At 36.2% G+C, this 15,843-nt stretch overlaps 1 protein-coding gene across 2 annotated transcripts in view; it reads right to left on the bottom strand.

The window, feature by feature from the left end:
• TENM1 (teneurin transmembrane protein 1) overlaps positions 1-15,843 on the bottom strand; it is an 895,307-nt gene that overhangs the window by 816,245 nt on the left and 63,219 nt on the right. The window contains exon 2 of one of the 2 annotated variants that reach the window (XM_035325181.1): positions 7,289-7,360. The exons of the other annotated variant lie outside the window; for it this stretch is intronic. The gene's annotated coding sequence lies outside the window, so the exon portion shown is untranslated. The remainder of the gene's footprint in view (positions 1-7,288; positions 7,361-15,843) is intronic. 2 annotated transcript variants of the gene reach the window in all.

Below are 15,843 nucleotides of genomic sequence, written 5' to 3'. Positions count from 1 at the left end.
TCTGTAAACAGAGCACAATTATTATTAAAGGGATTCAATTATGGTTATTAAAAATATTACAGGTAATTACAGAAGAACTTAATTGTAAAGATGAACTCATCTTCACAAGAATAATATTTTCCCTATGTATTGAAACTATGCCTTTATTTCTATTAACGAGGTCCATAATAATGACTCTGGCCATTTGAAAACTTAAAAGTCTGTAATTGAACAATTATTAGTGTCACACTGCCTAAGGGCACTATTTGTCAAGAGATTTACATGATGGGCAATTATATCTACTCAGCCTTGAAGGATAGATAATATTATCTTCTGATGGAAACAAATTACCCTTTATATTTCATTATTTTTTAAAAAGTTAAAAGTTTAGCATCTCTATTTTATTAGTTAGATGTTCCATACTAGAGTCTTTCCGAAGACTTGCTTTTCTGCTACAGTTCAATAAAATTGCCAGCATCAATTCATTATGTTATCCCATAATGCGGGGGGGCGGGGGGGGGGGGGGAACAATTAATGTATTTGGCCTATTACATTTCTTTTGTTAAACTTTCATGATGTAAATAGTTTTGTAACTGTTACTTCTGAAAGACAAAAGAAGCTTAATAAATACACAAAAGATCTTCCAACTTCTGCACATATTTAGTTACAAACTTACCCCTTATTATTTAAATGATTACTTATATGTCTAGATTGGCATGTTAAAAAATGCAGACATCCAAGCCTTTGGCCTTTTTTTCTTAACTGCTTTTCAAGTCCTCAAGAAGTATAGACATAAACCTCGCCCCTCTTTCCCCAAATGAAGCTTTATGTCCCCCAAATTTATGAGGAGGGGAAAACAAACAAAGGAGGAAAAAAAGAAAAAAAAAAAAAGGCACGCCTTTGTAATCACCTCAGATAAGAAATGTTATGAGCTACTCATTTTGTAAGGTCCAAATCCTAAAGCCAGATACAAAGAACTTTACAAATATAAAAGCAAGATTTCTAAATGCACGGGATTTTTCTTTTATTTTGTGTTGGTTTTCCAGCTGAGACTGACTAAGTTCAAGGAACCTGATTAGAATGGGCAGGTTGTGATTTGAAGGAGAAACACTTAAGTACAGGAGCTTTGAACCCTGGTAGGACACCAATCCAGAGCCTGAAGGATACCACAGTAACAAAGGCAGGTAGGTATGTTTTTGTTTTTCCCTCTATCTGAAGTGCAGAATTAGTTCTGGAACCATTCATTAAGCCTTCACACTGTGTGCTTTAACTACTGCCTGTCTCTGGGGAGATGAATAGCAAACTGGAAATCTTGATTTTTAGATCAGAAAGGTCCATACGTCTCCTTAAAACATTCCCGACACAAATAATCAACTTAGAACTCACGTGGAAGGCCAAAACCCAGAAATACAGTCTGCCACAAGGAGAGCAGAGTGATCTGCAGCATTACAAACATCCTGTGCTTTACTCATGCTGTAACCAGCAGAGCCATCCTTTTGTGGTAGATAGGGCAGTGTCTAGCAGAGCACTGCCTAGTACTAACACATAGCTTATTTACTACAAATAATCACAGACTGGATATAATTAGGAAATTAATTATTTATTACAAGAAGATTACTCTGACTGTGCAATGCTTCACAAGAAGATAGGACAGTCACTAGCCACCTTTTAAGAAGGACTGAAGAGCCACTTTAGGCATAAAAAGAATTCTTTCCCAGGAAGTCTCTGGGATCTGTCACTCCCATTATCTTTGGCAACCCAAAAGAAATGAGAACCAAGGCTGTCCATTCTGTTTTTGGAAGACTTAATCCACATGCTTCACTGACACATTGCTATTATCAAAGCCTGAAATGCTCTTCATGTGTTATTATTTGCATTAAACAAAACAGTGGTAAACACTTCATTCTTTTCAAAAATTCTGTTTCTGTCAGCTCAACTATTATTGTTTTCTTCTTGTCAAGTTTCAGCAAATAGCCTGGTAAAAAGCTATCTGCAACTTAATTAAAATACACATTATTAATATCATGTTTATATGGGAACTCCTTGGCAAAATAAGTAGCCTCTAGCTTTTGAAGGAATCGCAATTAAGTCTGTCAGTATGTACTAGGTGCTGAAATACATGAAGAAAACAAGACTAAGTGCAGCAATTTGACCTGCTTCAACCAATCTGCATAAAATGGCATTTCACAGAATATCTGATCTAGAAAACTACTGATGGATTAATTACCATTAACTGTCAGTTGTGAGACATAATGCTAAACTAAAGGTGTTAGATTATTTAAAGTTGATTTCTTTAAACAAAATAGGTGAAATCCTGTCTTGGTTTAGAACTTTAGCACTAGTTCCAACATAAGCAGGGGGCCTCAGCAGCTGAGAGGCTGTGCCAGAGCACTGGGCATGGTGCACACTCACCTGGTGGGCAGCACAATCAGGAGGTGGATTAAGGAGGTTCTTCAAATGGGTTTGATTAGCCAAGCGTTAGAGAACAGAAAATCAGTGAGAATTTCCTTCTAACACAAAAAATAATTCTAAAATATTATCCAATAGGAAATTTCTTTTATATATATATATAATGTTATATATACATAAACATATACAAGCATCGACCTGTCAGTATAAGCATTAGCAAGCCAAACAATGCCACTGTTTGGGAACTGTGCATCTCACACCAGCTCCACCATTTTCAGTTTGGGCTTTTTCCCCTTTCCTCCAGCAAGACCGATGAGAAGATACATCGAGGTTTGATTCAGTCAGTGTTACAATGAATGAGGTCAGGAATGAAAAACCCTCGGCATATCTTTCTCAGCCCCCTACAAAGTGGGGTCACGTAAGAGGGGCAGGTGCACACAGGTGTACTCGATGGGGAATGACCAGAGAGGCAGGGAGAGAGGCAGCAGTGAGGTGTCTCTAATGAACTGTTCTTTTCAAGGTCCCAGTAGACAGCACTGCCTGTAGCACAGATAAGGTTTACCAACCACAGCTGAAGCAGAGGTAAAGAGGGAAGTTGTAGAAGTGCCCTGTAAGCTCATGAAATGGAAGCACAATGGGAAGGTAACACAAGCACAGTCAGACACGCAGCACTCCTGCTGACCACATGTGTGTGCTTGATAGGTCTATGAAAAAAGCTTTTCTTCATCCACTGGCTTTGTGAATGCCAACATCTAGTTTTACGGTTTTTGAACTACATAAAATCATAAACGTTATTAAAAAATGAAATTATTATGCAATTTAGAGTGAATAAAACATTAAACCACCAGCAGAAAGACATTTAAGTAGAACATTTTTGAAGCAGATTCAGTTTTTTTTTTTTTTTTTTTTTTTTTTTTTTTTATTTAAAAAGTTTTTGGAAGCTGGCATTTCCTTCTGAGCTTTTGTTATTTTGAATTCCCATACTGGCCTGAAAGAAAATAAAACACCAAAGCTTCCACTGTTCCCTGGGATGGAAATCCCCAAAGCTAATCTGCTGCTTTGTTAATAAATACATATCATAATAACTGTACTGGCAAGAATTACAGCTTGCCTACTAAATTTTAGATGATTTAATATTGTCTGTATCTTACTGTTTCTCCACATATGTAACCAAATACAGGACAGAGAACAGAACTCTCATTCATTGTGACCAATATCTTCATTCATCATCACCCCTTTTTTGGGACATAAGAAAAACCATCTACACTTAAGGCAATTCTGATTTCTTGAGCAAAATAATAACTGTACAACCTTTTTTATTGTTTTTGTCTCCAAACCAAAAACTTCTTGATATGGAACATGTTTGGAATTAATGTAAGAGTGGAAGCTGACAACTGCATCCAACCTCACAAAATAGCCACATTAGCAGGATGTTTCCAGTAAAGATAATTAAAACTGTGATAATTAAACAGTGTTAACAATAAGATAGAGAATTTTATAAGCAGGGAAATGACTTGTGATTCCATTAGTACTGATTTCAAATGTTTTCAGACTCAAACCCTTCTTACAATATAATTTCTATCAGTGCTGCAATGCACACCTGTGACAAGTGCAGGTCCCAGTTTTCCTGATATAGATATAGCCAGACACGAAATGATAATGACTCTCCAGGTGCCTTCTGTAATAACACCCATGCAGAAGTTTTCAGAAGCTGTGAATACACTGAAATGTGAGAAAACTTGGGAAAGTCATAATCTCATCACAGTTTGGTATGACAGTAGCAGAAAAAAAATGATTTTGTATTTCCTGATTTATGAATGTTCAGGAACGATGAAAACACGCACAAAATCCTGCCTTATGAAACAAACCCAGGGAAGCTCAAAACACATATTTTGCCTTAATGTTTTCTTCAAGAACAAATTCCTGCAGCACATTAGATGCAAATCTAAGACTCAGTGAATAAAATGACATAACTCTTATCGATTTCAACAGAGAAACAATTTCATCTCCGGCTCACTCACGATGGCCAATACTCCTGTATTCCACAAGCTACTAATAGTGCATGTGACTACTCAGAAACAAGAGAGATTCAAAATGAACCTTGCAGGGATCAAAAATGTGGAATAAAATGTCATATACTTCAAAAAATACAAAGTAGTTGGATAAGTATTAAGTATAACTTATTAAGTGTTCAAGAACCATTTGATGATAAAACACAATACTCTATATTTGCAAATACAAGATAGGATTCTGGGGTTAGAACCAAGCAAGTACCTGAAATGCCTCTAAAAAGATGGAATCAGTGCTATACTAGTTCACACTATAGTATTATTCAATGTTTCTGATAATATGAGGCAGAAAACCATTTTATAATGAAAGATGAGGTGACCTCTGAGAAAAAAAAAAAAAAAAAGAAAAAAAGAACCCATTTAATGTCTTTTAATTGCACTTCATCTTTATATTCAGTCATGGGGCAAGAATCACTTGGCAATGGAAATGTATTTGCTAGGTGTGGGGGGAAAAACATGGAATGTGGGTAGTACAAAAATTACAGTAGATTAATGTAAATAAAGACAGAAAATTAAACCTATATTAACTGTAGATGATTAAGCTTATCAGTGCTGAGATGTTTCAAGAGAACAATTTCAAGCAGAAAATAGACAAATAATTAATTTGACATTTTCCAATTAAATTAGCCAACTATAGGCCCATACTATTAAAATAACAGTAAATTAACAATCACAATTTCTATAAACTGGAGCACTGCAAAATGTAAGAGTGGAATGCATAGAACACATCTTGCTAGAGCTTATTTTTCACTTAAATGTTGGATCGACATTTCAGTGTGAATAACTAATGGATAGATATGATCAAGTACAAACAAAGGCTTCCCTCTCTATTCTCTATTTCGATTCCATTTAACTGTAAGAGTCATTAAAAACAAGAGAGTCATCAAAACAACCCCCAAATTATTGAAATTGCCCAAGTAAACAAAGTCATCATAAATCTGAACAAAATGAAATATTGAAGCACACGCTGAAATTATCATCCAAGAACAACTCCAACAAGCTGCCTCTGATTACTGTAGTACCCACTTAGGAACAGTCTAGGTGAAGCCATAAATGCTGAGCATGAAAAGCTTCTTTGCTTGCGAAAGCGGGTATCGACCAAAATCGTGCAATACCCCAAACACTAGTTCAGCAGTAACTTAAAAAGAATCCTTAATCAGGTTTTTTATTTTTTATTTTTTATTTTTCTCCCCTCAGATTGCCTGGTTACAGATATCCAATTGCAAAAGATAACTTACAGCTTGAAAGTTTCGTTTTCACTAGTAAGAAAAAGAAGAAAAGCTTTCAGAAGAAACCAAGTATTTCACTTTTATTAAATGCTCCCTTCAAAGATATATTCTCAGGAAGGCAAATTCCAAACTGTTTTCATGCCTTGAAAAACTTATATTTAACATTTTTCACTCTACCAGAAGAGCAAAGCAGATAATATTTTATCTTAAAGAATATCTGACGGGCCAGACATTCACCTTTTTGGAAGTATGTATTATTCTCAATGGGAGCAAAATACACTTTTTTCCTACATTCTAAAAATGTTTACATCTCCTCCCTATAATGAATTAGTGCAACAAATACTTCTTACAGAATAAAATATATTCTTATTATTTCCTAAAAGGAAGACAGGAAAATTATAGGCATTAGAATATATCAGACTGAGGAATGACTTCACTGAAGTGATGTTTGAGATGAGAAGACTTCCTCAGGTCTCTGAGCTGTAGGTCCACTTCTGTTTTTCTATTCTATTCTAGGATATCAAAAAGCCCATTCTAATACAAAGTTATGAAATTACACTAAGTAACTTTTCAGAAGTGCTACTCTTACAATCCCATGGAAAAAAAAATGAATTAGAAACATTTTGTAATGCTAAGTACATTGAGTCCAAATGTAGGCAGATAAATCAGTCTATTCACATGCACAAATACATACTATTAAAAACAAAACAAAACAAAAATAAGCCAAGTATCTATCTCAGTGTCGTTGTAACAATGAATGTAAGCAACATCAAGTAAAAAAAAAAAAAAAAAAAAAAAAAAGAAAAAAAAAACTGTTTGCAGTAATGAGCATGCTTAAAAGAAAAGAAAAGCAGGAGTAAAAAAGAAATAAAGAAATGCTCTCAAACGTCCTCCGACACACAGAGAGAATGGTCAGGCTTACTACGCCTCTCTAATTTCTCAGGGTAGCTCAGTGTGCCGAGTGTTGCACAAAGCCCAGTGAGACAATATGCCTGTTCTCTGAATTACCCTCATCACTCAAAAGGTACAAGCTGTGTTTTATCTGGTATGACAACGTTTAAATGAAAAGCCATAGAATGACTGGTAAGTGGTTTTATAGGAAATTGCAACAAGTGCTTAAATATTTGGATTATGCCTCAACCTAAATCCAGCAGTAATTGCTTACACCTTAAGGCTCTAAAAGAATTCAACAATAAGCTTTCAAGTATCCTTGAATAAACTCCATTTCTTCTTCATCTCAAATATATTCATCTGCTTTGGGTTCTTCACTACTTTATGCATTGTGTGATAATTTTATCTGCCCTATGCAAATTCAGTGCAGTCATATGCTTCTGGAAGCATTTCACATCCCTTTTGCCCAGTACACAACTAGGGCAGAATGGGATCAAACACACTGTGGGCTGACAAGCATGTAATTGTAGTTTGTTGAAAAATTTGGTATTTATAGAATAAAGCCACCTGAAATTAAATTCTTTCTTACAAGTGGAAGAGATCAGGCAGTGTTTGCTCTGCATTATCTGAGAAGTATTTATAAGCCTTCAAAAGCATCTAGAACAGGGACAACCTTTCAGAAAACCTTGAGACTCAAAAAAGGGTACTCACATTGTGGTGACTGACAAGGGAAACTAGAATCACTCAGCCTATGGAGGGAGGCTTCTGGCTAGAGGAGATATGCTGCAAGGGAAGAAAACTAAACTCAGATTAAGTCGATACACTGGACTTCATTAACCAGTGAGATATTTTTCAAGCTTCTTCATTAACAGGCACAGATTCAAAAAAGGACAGAGCTGTCAGTGGAATTTCAAACATTCTAGAACACGTCCTACATAAATGACACCTTTTATAATTCAGGAAAGGCAGGTCTAAATCTGGATTGTCTTTCTATTTAACCGTCTGATGCGGCTGACCTTTAGATTAAATTTGCTGGGGTAGCTTTCTCATTAATATTAAATGACACCCAAAAATTTACCTCTGAACTTCACACTGGGATTTCTTTGGGCTCTTGATGATTTATGTGCTCCAGTTATTTACTTAGCCTATTAATACAAAGATTCCTAAACCAGTATAATGACCGGCCTACCAATTTCAAAACTGGCTGAATTAATTACTTTAAGCATAACGGCCCTCTCATGCAGAGATTAAAAATAATAATAATAATAAAAAGTCATTTCTCATAATTACCTCAAATTATTTCCTGCCTATTTTATCTGCAGATTATTGAAGGTGTTTTCCAATCCCGAAACAGGTTGCGTCTCTGGTTACCAGAGGTAAATGAGCAGGTATGTGAGAAGCAGAAGTTATGAAGCCTTGTTTCAAAATCTCCATTAAGTTTCTGATGCTTAATAAAAAGGAAAGCTAATTAGCTTTGAGGTTAATAAGTGAGCACATTAATAGGAGTTAATACTTTGATTCTTCTAAGCCTCTGTCAAATATTTTTAAATGGCCAAAGAGCCACAGAAATACAATGCAACAGGAAAGCTCCATTTATTGGGAAGCAATGATAAAGCCCCCAAAACTTATTTTTCTTTCATAGCAGGAAAAAAAAAAAATAATATCTCATATCTCATCAACTACATACATAATACTGAAGACTAAACATTTTATTAAATGTTCTCAAGCAAAACACGTATCTTGAGCCCTTGCCACATATTTCCTCTTAACAAATACACATACACATGGTCAGGGTGGTGGTGGGACAGCATGATCCTGCTTCAGAAGGAAGTCAAAATACTGCAATCAACATTCCCTTAGACTCGTAGACTCGTCATCCCACAGAATTCAGCAGAAATTCTTTCCATACAGCATGGAAAGAAAGGATGCCAACAAAACATTCATGCATACATGTGGAGAAATAATGACAACTGAAGAACGACTTACCAGTATGCTGGGGAGCCCCACACAGCCCCATTAGCAGTAAGTGATGCTGTGGAGGTCTGTATTTTCTATATTCCACAGCTCTATGGCCAGACATATCTGGGGACCCTGCCAGTAATGCCTGCATGCTAATTCCTATACTATCTGAGAAACTCTCAACCTCTGTAGCATTTTACCATGTAATTAGATAATGCACGCAAACTGAAATCCAAAATTTTACAGGAGTCAGTAAGTCAAGAGGTTGAATTTCACAAACAACATGGCATGCAAAGTATATGCAGAAATGCACATAAATAAAAAAGTTGCATTTCCCTAAGAATACCCATTGGTTATTTTTATTTTACAGAAATTAAAAGTGAGGTCTCCCAAATCCATAAGATAGCTACCCTAGTCATTTTATTGACAAGAAATATAAATCAAAGTACAGCTCAGCTCAGCAGCTCAGCTTGAAAGAAGCTTTGGGTCACAAGCAGAGAAAAAGAATAATATAACTCATCCAGCATGTAATCAATAGCCTAAAAATGACACCCTAATGCCTTCAGAAAATAATAAATACAAGTATAGAATACTGCATACTTATTTCAACAAGTCCCTTGGCTCAGTACCAATATATTAGCTTTAAGGCAGTATTTTCAAAATTATTTATGCTTTCTTTCAAAAGAACAGGCTACACGTTATTACTAGCATACAAAACGCACAGTTTTATATTTCCTGTACCTGGTAACAATTCTGTGACATGGAACTTTTCAAAAAAATAACCCAACAACCTCCCACCCCCCTCCCCCCCCAAAAAAAAGACACAAAAAACCTGCAAGCTAAATAGCTCTGTTTGAATTACCTTTGTGTTTAGGTTTGAGTTAAGCAAATGAATTTCACAAAAACCTTAAACCAATTGATTTCTCCCTTTAGGAATCGGTCAAAGAATGTATTTTTATGGTGGACCTTAGGCACTGAATCATGATTAGAGAAGCAAGCAAGCATCAAAACATTCACAGTACCACAAGCTATTTTTTTCTCTCCTTCTGATTCTTAGACAGTTATTACTTTTGACAACGAATTACAGAGAAATATTCCTGTAGGTATTTGAAAATACGGAGACATTCATTATTAACAGATATTTTTTTTACCTTGGTAAAAATATTGTGTCAGAAAGTACCTCTCAGGGAGCTTGAGGGAGAGGAGAGAGAGGCTGGACTTCATGTATGTTGTATCAGGGGTTTTAAAGATCATCCAGCCTTTTTTTTTTTTTTTTTTTAATTTATTATTTATTTCAACATTTAAAAAAAAAAAAAAAATTTAGTGACCGCTGATGAACTTCACATATTTTCACTGTACAAATAACCTACAGAAACTGTTGGCTGAAAAACTTGCTCTGATGTGCACAAGTAAGCTTGTACCTTCACAGTAGAATACATAAATTTATGCACATTATTATAAATATTTTTCTATTTTGCAGCATGCTGCAGATCATAATCTACAAAACTTCAATTAAATTATGTGACAAATCACTTTTTTTGTAATCTTATTCTAACTTCTGTTTTCTCTGAAAACAATAAGAACTTGAGAATATACATAGATGTTTCAAGTATTTGGTAGTGTAATTTTTTTTCCTTAACGATTCTTATCAAAGCTTAGTGGTGAGAAAATGTGAGGAGAGACTTACCACTTCAGCTCACTGCCAGATGGACTATTCCACATACCTCTTTCCCAAATTAGCATTAAATTTTGTTGATTCACTTAGAATATGAAACAGTAATTTTGATAGAGGAGGCATGAGCCAGAACAAAGTAATCTGAGAAAACCTCGGGTTCTTTTACAAGAACAAATTGTAGCCTGATACATAATATCTCAAGATTTGATGGTAAATTTTCTTCACAATAAGTGTAGCTATTGGATCATTTATATGACTGATACTGAAAAATGGAACCAGCTGCACTTGGGATGAATGTTTTAGAGTCTCATTCTAAATAGGTTAATGGAGCTGCTCTTTGAAAGTTAGTTAATAACACTCAAAAAATCACACTAAATTCACACTATTGTTTTCCAGCTATTGCTGGTAAACAGTTTGGGAAAACTGTTTTACTTACCTTTAAGTGGGGATTTTCAGGTATAGAAAAAAAGGCATTAAAATAAAAAGCCTTACATTTCTTGTAGACTTTAGGAGGGTTTCTTGTTCTCTAATCTGAAATATTTTCATGTTCATAACATGACAGACACCTTCACATCATGTTCCTATTAGAAATAAGACCTTAATTTGACTCATGTAATTTCAAATCAACATACTCTCCCAAATGAGATAATGTGCCCATCAGTTTTCCTGCTACATCCACTTGTGCAGCATGGGCTTTTACCATGGCTTAGTTACACAAATCACGAGTTCTGTCTGTACCCCATATCAAAACAGCTTGTACAATAAATAAATAGATAGATAGATAATATTTCAGGATTCTGAAAACTACTGGTAGATGCACAAGGCTGTCAGATGTCTCATCATAACGAATAGGATTATGATTCTTTTTCCATCACTCTCTGACAGAAAGAAACAATATCACAGAAAAGAAGTCCTCACATTATAGTACGTAATTTGTAGGTATGTGGATTTATGCAGTAATATCTTAACACAAATGCTTATTTTACCCTTGAAAATTCTTTTGATTTGTAATTTAAAAATAAGTTAAACAACTGTTTCATCAGACAGCTGTTCATATTACATTAAAGTGCAGGAACATCTAACGTGTACAGTAATGTTTATGATTGTACACCACTTTACCAAATGAAGAAAGAAGGAGCACAAAATAATGCAACTAATTCTAAAAATAATAATAATAATAATAAAAAAAATCTTAATCTGTTATGGGGGGAGGAAGGGATTAAGTCTGCAAAGACATTATAGACATATGGTCCAAAAATACAGTCAAAACTAGGTTTTATAGATTGAGATAATACTTTTTATGAGACAAGTTTGGAAAAACAGACAAGTTTTTTGGCACACAAGTCCTAATTAAGGTCTGAAACAAAAGGAGAAAATTATAAAGCAAACTTTAATTAAGACATTGAGAACAATTACTCAGAATATCATTAAATATGTATCAGACTATGCAGGAGAAGAGGAAGGTGTACCTGGGGAGTCAAAGAGACTCAGCAGGGAGGAGAGGCAGTTGCCTTGAAGGGGCAAGAGCCAGAGATAATTTATACCTGGTGGAGCAAGGTGACCTCAATGGTCAGTGGGGGCAGGCAGGGGGTGCAGGTAATGGGCCACCAAAATAGCATCTCCAGTGAGGCTATAGCTTTTGGTATCTATTACGAATTGGAGTTTCTAGACTTGCAAAAGTATTTTGTAGGTCATTCTTCAATTAAGTCAGAGCAGTTGCTTCCAACCTGAATTTTGCTTTGAAGTTTGCTGCTTCTGTTTCAGACCTGAAGAACTACTTCTGTGCCTGAGAGCTTATCTGCTTTTTTTCCCAACTATACTTAGTCTAATTAAAGATGTTACCCCTACCTGTAAATCTCTTAATTAGCAACTCCATGCATTTGCTGATGGCAAGTGCAAGAGTGGATCATTCCACTGCTATCAAACCAACAGGGAATTAAACTAAGCATGCTGACATGTTATTTCTTCATTTAAAAACACAGTAACACCTTTTCCTTTCTAACAAGACTAAGACTTCAAAACGCTGCCCTACAAGAACATAACATTCTTGTGATGTCTAAGGGACCAGCGAGCTCATGCTGTAGTGGCTGCAGAACAATAAAAAATGTAGCTACAAATCTCTTTGAAAGTTTCTCTGGCTTGCAGTTGTCACAAACACAGAAAAGATGAGATAGAAGAAGTGACATCTGGAAAGAGTTAAAGCTGAACTCATTGAAGAATAATACGTTGTTAGTGAAATGGAATAGGACATAAAATAGTAATGTTGTTGTACAAGACCAAGGGAGAGTAAACTCTGAGCTGATCGGCATACTGTTGAAGAGGTTAGGTCTCCATGTCCAGTACATATTCCCTACAGAAGATACGCAGGAATGCCAATCAAAGAAAAACTTTTTCACTCTTGGGATTTAAAAACTTTCATTGAAATATCTGTCTGCTCCCCACTTTAAAACCAAAGCCAGAAGACTTGAAGGGGAAAACAAGCAGAAGGGATGTTGTGAATGACACAAGGAACAACTGAATTGTTTGTTGAAGCACTGTACGTACAATGATGTGCAAAGATTTAAAATGATGAAGGGAGGCTATTGAGCTCACCTGAGAAATTCTGCCATTAAAGAGAACCTTCTCCACCCACCTCCTAAAGAGAATTAATCTGTTATTAGAGAACAGAAATTTCATAATTTCACTGACATATCCTTCCGAGGCTCTCAAACTTTCAGTGCTAACATATCACTGGCTTTACTATGTTGGTGGGGGTAAGAGTGGGGAGGAGAATATACAGATGCTCAGTTATGAAACTCCAAGATAACAGTGACATGAAGCTTAATAGATATTTTTAGGTTATTATACAGAAGATAAAATGTATCAGGGCTTTATCTACTACTTTTTGTGTGTGTGTGTGAAGAGTTAAGCAGTCAAACAATAAAAAGGTAAGTGTATGTTCAAGGGCACAGAGCACAGGCATGCAGCTAAAACACAATGGACTAAAACCCTTCTGGAAAATCACCACACCAGCTGTACACAATGAAAGATATCACAAAGACCAACGAAGCAGCTCACATTTCAGTGGTGACCGTCTCTTACAGTATGGTATTAAATCCCCATGAATCCTTGTGCACTACAACACAATTCTCCCTCTTTCTAGAATACGACTGCCGTATACTCTGAGTTCAACAAGTCAAATTTTCATTGTAGCAATTTGGAAAAGTTATTACAGATTGAATCTCATGAGTCACAGCCTCAGAAGACTTCTCAAAGACATCTGATGTCCCTTTTTGGCATGGTAAAGAAGTGTACCAAACAACAGCTGCCCCTGGTCACAGACAGTGTGCTGTACCATGGCTCCTGGACTCGTCTATCAGTGTTGCTTCATCTCCTTCTACACAATATGTTATTTATTCTTTCATCTAAAATAATAATTAGAAAATCTGTGCATTCATTCTTCATATTTTCAGATGTTTTAAATCTTTAACTTGCATAATTTACGGATCTAACCTTTACAGGAGTAGCCCATGCTGCCACTTCTCTTGCTAGTCTTTCTTCAATAAAAATAAATAAATAAATAAGCACTTCATTAACATTCACTTTGTGTATTATGGGGTCAACAATGGCTCAAACAAACTCTGGATCCCCATATGCTATAATTTCTCTAACAGTTGGATTCAGACAATACAGTCTGGGTGCATCATTTCTTTTAGTATTTATGGGAGTCCCATGTGTTAATTTTCACTTAAACACAGCAAACTAAGCTTTTGAAATGGTTAAAGAAATGCATTGTAGAAACCAGTGATTCCAGAACAAGAGCTGACAGTGCTGACTTAGAGTATTGCATTAATTTGAAAATGAGCAGGAAAAAATAAGAATGGATGATTACTGTTCTTACTTGTCACATATTTATCACATAACACGCATTAAACACCTTTGATTGCCAGGTTAAATAGCAACAACAATAAGGCAGAGCTACCTTCTCCATTCAGGCTTTCTATTAAAACAAGGAAATAAAACAAAACAGATGAAACTCTAACCACAAGATACAAAACGCTAAGAAGGTGATCGGATAAAAACAGTGCAAGTGATAAAGACACTGCTTATTTTAGTCTGAACTCTGGAGCTTCTCTGCCATTTTCTTTCCTCCTAGGAGGATGACGATTCAATATTCCATATTGCAGGTCAAGTTTCGAAAAGAGGTGAATGAAATTCAGCAAAAGGATTCCTTAGGTAAGATTCCCCAAATTGAAATATGCATACAGTGTTACGCCAACACCTTAAGATGGTAGGCAGCAGACACTTAGTTACTGCGTCTGGTCACTGTACATATGACAGACACAAGAAAAAGGATCCTGACTCTACCTACATAGAAATGAGCATTGACCAAAATACAGGATCAGTTCCAGCTGCTGCTTGGCCAGCTGGAAGGAGCTGGAGGCCAGCTGGGCCTACTGAGACTTAAGTAGAGGCAAGCGGATCTCACTTCGTTTTCTCTGCATAGCAACTCACGTTCTTTTTTATCTGATACTAATGCTCATTTCTGGTTCCTTTCTTTTCCCCCTAGACTACACTTGAAACTATTTTCCCCACCTTCCTTGCTTGCACACCCACACTTCAACAGTCAGCGACAACTTTGATTTGATCTGTGCCTTACACAGCTGCACCCATCAAGGTGACTAAATCCTAGTTTGCAGGTCAATTACTTCTTTCTGGAGAAATCAGAGTTAAACTCAAGCCGCTGATGAAGTGACTTACCCGCCTGTTTTATATAGTTAACTTTTACCAGAATTTCTAGAACATATCCACTACGACTTGACAGATAAAAAATAATTTCTCATGGTGTTCTCTCAGGCACATCTGTCCTGTTATTTATTTTAGTCAGTGTTGCTCCCATACCTACCCAGTGCAGAAGCTTCTGTTCCTTGCTCACAAGGGTCTCTGGTGCATGCTTTTAACAGATGTCTTCCCATAATTGTCATCTGCACGAAGCCCCAGTGAGATGATAATCATCCCCGCCGCTTTCAGCTTCCTCTAAGAATCTTCTCTTGCTTAAAACTTCTGCTCTGCCTCACAAAAATCAAACTTTTTAACAACAGAGCCCTTCTGTCAAGCACGTTCTCCTGATTTTAAATTTCATCCCTTTAGTGAGTTTATAAAAACATCAGTCAAACTTTCTTTTGAAAATACCAGTGTCTTTGATCCACACCTCTCTGCTACAAGGCCTTCATACTAACTTTTGAAAAAGGAAAAAAAAATAATTAAAAAAAGCTACAACAACAACATAAAACCTCACAGCCTCCGGCACAATAGATGCAGTAATCTCCAGATGTCAGTTTATTGACCACAGGACTAGAATCCAAACACCAGAATAAGATTCTCCTGGGTCAGATCCCCTGTTCTCAGAAAGGAGGCATGGAAATCCCTGTACGTTGAGAACAGAGCAGCCCTGAAGCACACTAGGGCATGCATGTGCTCACCCATCTTCAGAACTCAGGAGCCTTCCTCCAGACTCCATGGAACTACAGTGATGACATGTAGTTTCCACCACAGTCTAAAACTGGAGTACTCGCAAAAGAAGTTACAGAGCTTAAATCAAATCCTTCCTCGTAGCCCAAGGGGATTCAAACCATGATCTCTTAGCTTTCCC

The sequence above is a fragment of the Oxyura jamaicensis genome, chromosome 4 (assembly GCF_011077185.1).
Source record: "Oxyura jamaicensis isolate SHBP4307 breed ruddy duck chromosome 4, BPBGC_Ojam_1.0, whole genome shotgun sequence".
In the NCBI taxonomy this organism is placed as follows: domain Eukaryota; kingdom Metazoa; phylum Chordata; class Aves; order Anseriformes; family Anatidae; genus Oxyura; species Oxyura jamaicensis.
This window is presented reverse-complemented; position numbering and strand designations above follow the sequence as displayed.